Genomic DNA, 11,595 nt, shown 5'->3' with positions numbered 1-11,595 from the left:
AGGTCACTCTCTCACTCGCTGGTGTGGAGGTGATGGTGCTGCGTGTGCCAGTTTAAGTTCCTGAGCTGTAGATCCATTTCTGTCACAGGCAGTGCCTTGGCGGTGGGGGGCGGGGGGGCTCTTGAACCTATACCCTCACCCCCACCCCCACCCCGGCTGTCCTGCCTCTGCTTCCTGATTTCCTGCCACAGCACATGCCATGGGCAGCCAGGGAGGCCCGGCCACAGCTCACTGAAGGACCAGACAGGCACCAGGGGACAATGGGCCTCCACCAGAAACCATCTGCCCAGACCCTAGGACCACCCACCCAGGGTTTGCTGAATCTGGGGACAAACCTATTGTCCATGGGAGAGTACTGGCAATGAGTTTGCCTTCTCGCTATTAACTTTCGATGTCTCCCCTCTGAATACCATCCAAGACAATCAGCAGCCTCATGTTCTAGAGCTCACACTTTTTTATCTAAATCTATCTTTCGCTAACCAGATAGCACCCAAGGCCACCCAGCCTTTGCCTTTTATGAAAATTCCTCACTCGATGAGTGAATGAACCCAATGGCTGTTGCTTCACATTTAATCTCCATGTTCTCTGGATTTACTACTAAGAGACATTGTGAGCATCTCAGAGGGACATGCCCTCCCCCGGCTGGCATCACAGGGGCTTTGGCTCGAGCTGGCAGCACAGAATGCAGAGCACCTGCTGAGAGATCAGGCATCTTCTGTCTTCCAGATACGAGGAGGACATCACAGTCACCGCTGGGTGTTTCCCCTCCCTCTGTGGAAGTGATGGCCTGAGGCCTGGAGCTGCTGTATGGAGGGGGCTGGCTGAGGACAACCTGCCAGGTCTCTGCGTGCATTGAGGGAAGGTGGGCTTGCCCCAGCTCAGAAGACGTGGAAGCAGCGGCAAGAATGTGGGCTGAGGCTCCCGGACCTCTGGGCCTGCAATCAGCCCATTGTATGCAGATCAGGGTGAGGGCTCTTCATGCTCCACACGCAGCTATTACGACACCAGGCCATTGCCTCTGCCTAACTAGAATGAGGCCTGGCCTAATGACTCATTCTCACTCAGCAGAGCATGGGCAGTGCCTCAACCCACTGCCCAAACCACTTGTCTCCCAAGTTCTGAGCTTCCCTTGTGTCTATCCAAGGGACTGCCTCCGAGCCACGGAAAAGACCTTTCTTTCCCTCCTCCACCGGTCTCTTTCTGCACGCCCCCCATTCCTACCCCACTACTGACTTCTACCTTCTCGAAATGTCCAAGCTGTTTGCTGCCCACTGGAGCTGCTTATCCCCTGAACTTCTACACTTGGGGCTTGAGAGATAAGCAGTCAAAGTGACTAAATGGGCCAAGGCAGGGAATCTGTGCGTGTAAAGTAAATGAGTGTGTACTCAGCCATTTATCATCACAGCTGATAGTGGCAGAATCAGTCCAGGAGGATATGCACTCTGGACTTTCAATCATCAGGGACCCCTTATCTGGGGACAGCACACCTCTCCTTCCCCTGTCACCATGGACTCGGGTCTCTCCTCCCCAAGATCTGGGATGCCGCACTTGGGTTCCTGGACAGAGGAGAAATGTTTTCTACTTCATCTACCTGGTGTTCTTCCCAAATGCTGCAGCCCATGCATAGTTGATGAGAAGGAAGCCCAGATGCGCATCAGGAAGGCTGTGAAGACAGCCACCACAATGCAGGTGTCGCAGGGCAGAGCAGAGACCAAACAGCTTGCCCACCCAGTGGGCTGACCGCCAAAGTGCCTGGGGCTTCCTGTGCATTTCCAAACATTTCCAAAATGCAGTTTGCATTTTAGGAGAAAACAAATCCATTGCAATAATCCCCCCTACTTTTCCCTCCTCCTCTTTTGATAATGGAACATCCCCTCTCCCCCTTCTCTCTCCCTCTAATAATGGAACAAGCTCTTTTCGGTGTCAGTAGGGCTGCCTAGGAGCAAAGGTCACAGATCCCACACCGTGGCCCAGGGGCCAGCCAGCCCTGTCAAGAGGGATCCCATTGGAGGCAAACCTCCCTCCACTTCTCAGCAAGGCCTGCCCGTGTGCAGCTTCATCTTGGACCTCCAGTGCTTGCAGTTAGATTGGACCCAGGCCCGGCCCTTGGGAAATCTGCATGTTTCCACTGGGAAGTAAGAATTGCAGAAACCTACCTGCCTGCCCCTGGGAGTCTGCCCAGTGCCTGGCACCCTGAAGCTTTGCCTAGGCTCCACCCAGTTCTAGTCTAACCCTGAGTGAGCTGACATTGGCTAGCTGGCCTGGCCTCACCCGGGATCCCTGTTTGGCTTGGCCTTTGGCAAAGAGGTGGGCAGCATGGGGAACCAGAGAGTTAAGCAACAGCTTCCCAAGGGCGAATTCCTGACTGGTGCCTGGTATCTGGTTTCTGAGCCAAACATGGGTGGCTCTGGCCCTGCTCCTGCTGAGTCCTGACCGTGGTTGTTTGCCACATGCTGCTTCTTGATTCTTGCCTGGATATTCCACTCCAGGTGAAGAAATGAAGGGGCCTTAAAGCTGCGGACCTAGATGTAGGTCTTATACGAAGCACTTCCACTGAATGCTCATAAGATCCTATGGCCCCTAGGAGCTACGCTGGTGTCTTGCTAGCCTTCCTTTTAGGCACAACATAAGCAACTTGACCAGGTGTTATTTCAGATACCTGAAATAGGTGAGTGCTTGCTGTCAAGCTATCAGGTGGCTGAAATGTCAGAGAGGCAGGGCATGGCAGAATGTTGGAGGCTGGGACTTATAATGCACAGATAAGAGCTGTCCTGGTCACTGTGACAGCTTTGTCCAGCTTTACCCACTCTGAGGGGGCTGAAGGGTTGTGTCTGGCTATTTTCACGTGCAGGTTAGAAAGGCAATGATTCTGAATTTCTTACTCCTTGCTCTAGAGCCAACCTACCAGGCAGATCATGGCAAGCTGCTGCTATCCTCTCTCCGTGAGCTAGGAGGCGATAAGCTAAGGAATGCCTGCTCCTACCGCCATTTTCACCAGAGGTCCCAGAACCTGACAGGGACCACGTGTTTAAGTGAGTCCCAGTGCAATTATGAAAACCCCCTTTTGGTCTCAAAAGTGAAAGCTGGACAGTGGGTTTTATAGCTACCCTAAGTACAGAAGATATCACATCTGTGCCAGCCATGTTCTGTCCAGCTGTACAGAGAGTATGCTACAGCTGGAGAAGTCAGGGACGAGAGAGGGAAGTGACTTGTCCATGCTCACACAGTGAGTCAGTAGCAGAAACATTTGGGAGACCCTGGGGGCTCTGACTCAGGTGCTACTCACCCTTGGCACCGCCCTGGTAAAGGGACAAGAAAAGACAGGAGTCAGTCCATTGACAACATGCAGGGGGGCCAATATGTGAGTAAAACTGTGGTGAGAAGACTTGTGGTAGAAAGTCATTGGCAAATCAAAGGAATCCTTAAAGCGTGTTGTTTGAGTAGCTAAGCCCACGCATCTACACGTGTGAACTGACTGTACACAGGGGACATGACTGTACACGTGGGACCCAACTATAGAAGACTTACAAAGGGGCAGGTGCACTATAATATTGTGACTTGGTGAGTTAATAGGGGCCCACAGGGAGAAGGGAAGCAGAAAGCCAGACAATCAGGGGTGACTGTAGGGAGGAAGCCTTGAACTGCCAGCTGCTTGTCACACCTGCGCCTCGGGTGTGACAGAGGTGCTCCTGGCCCGGTAGGGGCAGAGGGGCCCGGCTACCTCCTACTTGAGGACAGTGGGATTTATCGAGGTGGGAGTTGAGCTGGATTCTGGACAAAGAGGGCTGAGGCCAGGGTGCAGGCGCAGTGGGCAGCGGGGCCTGCGCAGAGCAGACGCACATGCAGGAAAGGAAACAAAGAATGTCTGCCCAGCATCCTCATTTTTTTGGTTTTATGGGAAAATGGTGAAACTCTTTCTTGCAAGCAGCGATTACAGAGGGTGGGAGTAGGAGAGAAACCACAGTGATTTTTTTTTTCAGGACCAAAAAAAAAAAGAAAAGGAAAAATGTTTTTCCCCCCAAACTAAACAAAGTTAGATTGAGAAATTCAACACGGTACCTCAGGGACCTGGGGCTCAGGGCGACGCAGAGGCCGGCCTCCCCACAGGCGCCGGCCTCACACTGTAATGGCCGCCCTGGGAGGAGCAGCGGCCACTCACACGCTGCAAGATTCGCACGGCCAGGGTTCTGTTGGTGCAGCATACTTCTCCCAGCTTTCGTCGCCTTTGGGCCACCACCCCGACGGCCTCGGCGGGTCGCCTGGGCGGTTGCCCCTCTCCCCAGGGAGGCTCGCCTGTTACCGCCCCCTAGGGGCCACCTTGAGAGCCGGTGACGCCTGGGGGCGAGGCGGCGGTGGGGGTTGGGGGGAGATGGCTGCTGTTACCTAACAGGTGACCACACCGCAGGCCCACTGTCCTTACGAAAAGGCATCCTCTAATTACAAGATGAGACTCCGACTTCAAACAGGGATACCAAATTCTTTTGGAAGGATCGGCGCGAGGGCCTGGGTGGTCTTGTATTAGTTCTTTAGTGATTTGATTAAACGAAGCCATTCATTTCAGAGCTGCCTTTTTTGTTTGTTTGTTTTCAAGAAAAATGTAGGAGTCGTTCAACCTTCTTCAGCAAATTACAGTGATTTTGAGTGAATAAAAAGTCAGTAGCCCTACCCACACTCTGCCCTGTCAGAAACAGTATCTCTGGTGACAGGAAACTTGCACAGCCTAGGAGAAAAAAAAAGTCACTGCCCAATTACATGTTGGGGGTGGGTGGGATTTTTATTTACATGAAATTCTTATTCTTGACCGTCTGATTTTTGTTAACTACTGGCTCTAAATCTAGACAGGTCGTTTGCCCACAGATCCCTTTCATTGTGTGATATCTTAAATTGCTTCTTTTTTTTTTTTTTTTTTTTTTGACAGGCAGAGTGGACAGTGAGAGAGAGAGACAGAAAGGTCTTCCTTTTTGCCGTTGGTTCACCCTCCAATGGCCTCCACGGCTGGCGCGCTGCGGCCAGCGCACCGCGCTGATCCGATGGCAGGAGCCAAGTGCTTCACCATGGTCTCCCATGGGGTGCAGGGCCCAAGCACTTGGGCCATCCTCCACTGCACTCCCTGGCCACAGCAGAGAGCTGGCCTGGAAGAGGGGCAACCGGGACAGAATCCGGCGCCCCGAACGGGACTAGAACCCGGTGTGCCGGCGCCGCAAAGTGGAGGATTAGCCTATTGAGCCGCGGCACCGGCCTTAAATTGCTTCTAAATTGAGGTGGCCCGACCTCAGTGCCTCCTCGGTGGAGCTAGAAGCCTTGAGGCCACTTGTAGGCCCCTACATGCAGGGCCCCACCTGCAAGCACTGGCCTCTCTCCTGGCCGGTTGCTGGGGCTGAGCTCAGAAGCTCGCCCAGCCTCCCCAGCCTCACCCCGGACATCCGGACATCCAGATCTTTGCCCGCGCCCCAGTGCCTGAGGGCACAAGCAGTGGGGCTCAGCCCCTCTCAGAGCCAGGGAGGGAGGTGGAGTGTTGGACTTTGGGGCAGGGAGGCTGTGACGCCTGTCCCCCCATGTGGAACTTCGGAGCTCACGCGGGGTGTGGGCTAGCCCAACCCCTGCTTCTGCACGATGGGGATGGAGAGGGGGCTTCCCTATCCCAGGCCATTGTTGGGGCCGCTCACGGGCCCTCTACCTCTTGAATGTGGCCCCCTGAGGCACCCCGGGCAGCTGGCTGAGACTTTGGGGCCTTAGGAGTCACCGCAGGCAATGCTGTCCTCACTGATGGCTCAGTGAATCCCAGCAGGAGCGGAACTTCTCCCAAGCAGCCTGGATGGGGGGGGGGGGGGGGTCTGTGTGGTCCCCGTAGCCTCAACGTAACCCTAGCTTTTGGCACATCCACAGAAGGTGGGAGTTGCCACCAAGCTGAACCCGGAGGATCAATGACATGGTGCCAAGCGCCTTCTTCCTTCTCAGAGTAGGGCCACATCCATAGAAACTGTCACGGTGGTTCAACTCCACAGAGGTAAATGATTATTTTTTTTAATTTTATTTTATTCATTGGTAGATTTTCCCTTTTTAAAAATTGTGTATATTTAAAGTGTCCAATGTGATACACATTACAGAGTGAAATGGTTACTGTAGTCAAGCAAATTAACATACTTAGTTCACATTGCTAGCTTGTGTGTGTGTGTGTGTGTGTGTGTATAGTAAGAGCACCTAAAAGCTACTCAGCAAATTCCCAGTATACAAAAATACAGTATTAACTATCGACCTCATGTGTACATTGGATTTCCAGACTTATTCTTCCTACATATAACTGCAACTTCGTACCCTTTGACCTAAATCTCCCCATTTACTCTTCTCCCTGTTTCTGCTAAGCACCATTCTACTCTCTTTTCTATGTACTGAACTTAAACAAAAACTTCCACATGTAATAGAAACCATACAGTATTTTTCTTTCTTTGCCTGGATTATTTCACTTAGCATGTCTTCCAGGTTCACCCATGTTGTTGAAAATGGTGGGATTTTTTTTTACAGCTGACTCGTACTTCATCATGCAGATATACCACAATTTCTTTTTTAATTTTTTAAAATTTTATTTATTTTCCCCCAAGAAACCTGTTATTTAAGGAATACATACTTCATTCATTTCATAAGTACAACTTTAGAAATACAGTGATTCTTCCCACCATACCTGCCCTCCCACCCACTCTCCCACCCCTTCCTCTCCTCCCTCTGCCATTCCCAGTCCCATTCTCCACTAAGATCCATTTTTGATTAACTTTATACACAGAAGACCAACTCTATACTAAGTAAAGAATTCAACAATTTGCACGGAAAACAAAACAAAAACTGTTCTTCGAGACAAGGGCTGTTCAAAGTCATTGTATCTTGAAGTTACTTTCACTTTCTTTTTTTTTAGAAACTTAACTTTAAAGAAGCACCCAAGAATGATATATCTTTTGGGAGCACTTAGACATAATTATACTACAACTCTTTGAGGACAGAGGCCCTGTATGAGAAGTTAGTACACAGTGACTCTTGTTAATTTAACAATTAACACTCTTATGTATGACGTCAGATCACCTGAGGCTCTTGACATGAGTTACCTAGGCTATGGATGCCTTTTGAGTCCACAAGCTTCATCAGTATTTAGACAAGGCCATAAGCAAAGTGGAAGTTTTTTCTCTCCTCCCTTCAGAGAAAAGTACCCCCTTCTTTGATGACCACTTCTTTCCACTGGGGTTTCACCCACAGAGGTCCTTCATGTAGGACATTTTTTTTGCCACAGTGTCTTGGCTTTCTATGCCTGAAATGCTCTTGTGGGCTTTTCAGCCAGACTGGAATGCCTTAAGGGCTGATTCAGAGACCAGAGTGCTATTTAAAGCTATTGTCATTCTATGAGTCTGCTCTGTGGACTGCTTCACATGTTGGAGCATTCACTCCTTTTAAATTCTATCTATTATTATTACCAGACCCTTAATCCTATCCATATGATCACTTTAACACTTAAGATGTTTATTTTACCACCCAGCTTAAGGGGACTTGGGGTCTCATGGCAAGTTTTTAAACAGTACCCTTAGAAGTAAGTCCATAAAAATGTATGCATAACTATACAGATTTACAGTTAAAAACATCATACCCTTCAAATTTTCAACTTTAAGAACATGGTGAATCTTCCCACCAGTGCCCACCCTCCTACCTGTACCCCTAACCCCTCTTCCTCCTCCCTCTCTTATTTCCGCTCAATTTTTTTACTGAGATCTATTTTCAATTGACTTTATACACATATGTTTAACTCTATGTTAAGTAAAGAGTTCAACAAATAGTATTTAAAAAAGAACTATTCCTCAACAGTTAAGACAAGGGCTGTTCAAGTCATTGCTTCTCAAAGTATCAATTTCACTTCTAGAGATTGCCTTTTAGGTGCACCATTAGTTATAGCAGGTCAGGGAGAACAAGTGGTATTTGTCCCTTTGGGACTGGCTTATTTCACTAAGTATGATGTTTTCCAGATTCATCCATTTTGTTGTAAATGACCACATGTCATTTTTTTTATTACCACTATGTAGTATTCCATAGTATACATATCCCATAATTTCTTTATCCAGTCTTCAGTTGACGGGCATTTCAGTTGATTCCATGTCTTAGCTGTTGTGAATTGAGCTGCAATAAACATGGGGGTGCAGATAATTCTTTCAGTCATTGGTCAGTGGACACTCAAGTTGTTTCCACATATTGGCTGTTGTGAATAATTCTCCAGCGAACATGGGAGTGGAGATATCTCTATAAGGTGCTGGGCATATATCCAGCAGGATTGCTGGGTCACATGGTAACTCTATTTCTAGAGGAACCTCTATTTATTTTAAGGAACTTCTATAGTGTTTTCCATAATGGCTCTCCAAATTTGTATTGCCACCAACAGTATACAAGGGTTCCCTTTTCTCCACACTCTGGCCAACACTTATTATCTCTTTGTGATATTTGCTGTCCTGGTAGATTTGAGATGATATCTCATTGTAGTTTTCATTTGCATTTTCCTAATGATTAATGTTGAGTACTGTTATGCATGCCTGTTGGCCATTTAAAAAAAATTTTTTTTTTTTTTTTGCTTTTTGAAAAATACAGACACAGACATACAGATAGAGAGAGATCTTCTGACTTCTGGGGTCAGTCCCCAAATGTCTGCATCAGCCAGGACTGGCTGGGCCAGACTGAAGCCGGGAGCTTGAAACTCAGTACAGGCCTCCCATGTGGGTGGCAGGGACCCAGGTGTTCCTCCCATGTGGGTGGCAGGGACCCAGGTGTTTGAGCCAACATTTTCTGCCTCTCAGGATGTGCACTAGCAAGAAGCTTGACTGGAAGTAGAATAGCCAGGACTTGAACAAGACAGTCCCAACAGGCTGCAGGCGTCCCAAGCAGCAACTTAGCTGCTGTGTCACACTCCCACCCCTGCTGGCCATTTTTACACATTCCTTGGAGAAAAGTATTCTATGAGCTTTTTCTGTTTTTCAATCTGGTTGGTTGGTTGTTTAGTTAGGTTTTTTACTTTTTTTTTTTTTTTGCACTATTGAATTATGTAAGTTCCTCCTATATTTTGGATGTTAATCTCTTATCAGGTATATATCACAAATATTTTTCCCAGTTTGTAAGCTGTCTTTCCTATCGTTGATGGTCTCCTTTGCTGTGCAGAACCTTGTTACTTTGGTTGCCTGAGCTTTTGGTGTTACATACAAAAAACCATTGCCAAAGCCAGTGTGAAGGAGCTCTCTTCAGTGTTTTCTTTAAGAGTTTGTGCTTTCTGGTTTCCATCTATTTTGAGTTGATTTTCATGTATGTTGTAAGGGATCCTTTAATTCTTTCACATGTGAATATCCTGTTTTCTCAACACCATTTATTGATGAGACTTTCTTTTCTCTATTGTCTTCCTAGTGCTGTTGTCAATAATTAGCTGATCATAGCCTTGGGTTTTTCTCAGCTTCCTATTCTGTTCTATTGACCTGTGACTGTTTTTATATAGTACCATACTGTTTTGATTAGTATAGCTTTGTATTAAATTTGAAATTAGAGAGTATGATGCCTCCAATTTTGTTTTGCTTTCTTATGATTGCTTTGGCTATTTGGAGTCTTTTGTGGTTACGTACAAATTTTGGAATTGTTTTTTCTAGTTCTGTGAAAAGATACCATTAGAATTTTGTTGGGATTTATACTCCTTTGAGTAGTAGGATGTTTTAACAGTCCATGAGCATGTTATTTCTGTTTACTTGTGTCATCTTCAATTGCTTTCATCAGTGCTTTAGTTTTCAGTGTATAGATCTTTCACCTCCTTGGTTAACTTCGTTACTCTGTATTTTACTTTTTTATAGTACTGTGAGATTGTTTTCCTAATTTCTCTCTTTGCTAGGTCATTAAAAAAAGAAGTGCAAATGGTTTTTGTATGTTGATTTTGAATACTATAATTTTACTGAATTCCTTTATTCTAACAGTGTGAGTGTGTGTGTGTGTGTGTGTGTGTAGTCATTGGACTTTTCTACATATAGGATCTTGTCACCTGTAAACAATGATACTTTCATTTATTTCTGATTTAGATACCTTTTCTCTGGCTAGTCTTTTTAACTATGTTGAATAAAAGTAGCAAAAATAGATGTCCTTATCTTGTATCGGGTCTTAAAGAAAAAGCTTTCCCTTTTCCCATTGATTATGATGTTATCTGTGGGCTTTTTATAAATGGCCTTTATTATGTTGAAGAAATTTCCTTCTATATCCAAAGTGCTTTAAGAGTTGTTGTTAGGAAATGCTGTTGGATATTGTTGAGTGCTTTTTCTGCATCTATTGAGATGATTGTGAGTAGCCTGCAAGAGCGATTTATGAAAACAACTTGCAAAGTGTTTGTGCTCAGTGCACCAATCCAAAAAGGGATCATGTGGGCGAGAACTTCCAGATAAGAATAAAGGAAATGCTCTCAGGGAGGCCAGCGGTGGTTGAGCAGCTCCACCCAGCACCCAAGATGGGGCGTATCTGAATAATCGCTTGAATCAAGGCATGTAATATTGGGCCTTCTCGATTTCTCTCCATTCCATAGCTAATCAGTAGCTTCTGCTCTAATTGTACATCATTGTCATCATCTACCCTCTACCCAAACTGGTCAGCATTAGTCATTCAGTGAGTGTGGATCAGGTGAAGGCAGTAAAAGCTACTTGAAGGGGTGGAAAAAAAAGGCAGTGCTACACACGGTGGTGGAACCACTGGCTAGCCATTTGCAAAGTAAGTTCAGCTTAAGCTGATTTTAACCTTGCATTTTACCTCCAATAAATTCTTCATAGATAAAAAATCTTAAAGGTAAAATTTGAAACCATAATATGTAAAAATGGTGGATGTGTTTGTTGATAATCTCCATAAAGGGAATTCCTTTCTGGTGTGGAAGCCATCTATTAAAAAATAATGAGGCCGGCGCCACGGCTCAATAGGCTAATCCTCCACCTGCGGCGCTGGCACACCGGGTTCTAGTCCCGGTCGGGGCGCCGGATTCTGTCCCAGTTGCTCCTCTTCCTGTCCAGCTCTCTGCTGTGGCCCGGGAGTGCAGTGGAGGATGGCCCAAGTGCTTGGGCCCTGCACCCCATGGGAGACCAGGAGAAGCGCCTGGCTCCTGGCTTCAGATCAGTGCAGCGGCCACTGGGGGGTGAACCAATGGAAAAGGAAGACCTTTCTCTCTGTCTCTCTCATTGTCTACTCTGCCTGTCCAAAAAAAATTAATAATGAACTTGAGCTCACTTCAGCAGCACATATACTAAAATTGGGACGATACAGAGAAGATTACCATGGCCCCTGGGCAAGGATGACATGCAAATTCATGAAGTCTTCCATATTTTTTGAGTGAACCAGCAGATGGAGGACCTCTCTCTCTCTCTGCCTCTTCTTCTCTCTCTGTGTAACTCTGACTTTCAAATAAATAAAATAAATCTTTATAAACAATAATAAACTTAATACCATGAAAGAGTATACTTTTCTATGACAGAACTACCTTTAACAAAGTGACAGGGGTGGATATTTGGCATAGCAGTTAAAAGACACCCCTGGTGGGGTGTCCACATCTCAAATCAGAGTGCCTGA

The 11,595-nt window shown here is 46.8% G+C and overlaps 1 non-coding gene across 1 annotated transcript; it reads left to right on the top strand.

The window, feature by feature from the left end:
- Positions 1-11,248: 11,248 nt before the first annotated feature.
- LOC127483607 (U6 spliceosomal RNA) lies at positions 11,249-11,355 on the top strand. The gene has a single exon (XR_007910048.2). It is a non-coding gene; the product is annotated as a U6 spliceosomal RNA (small nuclear RNA).
- The last annotated feature ends 240 nt before the right edge of the window (positions 11,356-11,595 follow it).

The sequence above is a fragment of the Oryctolagus cuniculus genome, chromosome 13, assembly GCF_964237555.1.
Source record: "Oryctolagus cuniculus chromosome 13, mOryCun1.1, whole genome shotgun sequence".
NCBI lineage: Eukaryota > Metazoa > Chordata > Mammalia > Lagomorpha > Leporidae > Oryctolagus > Oryctolagus cuniculus.
Note: the sequence above shows the minus strand (reverse complement) of the source record. Positions and strands in the feature narration are given on the sequence as shown.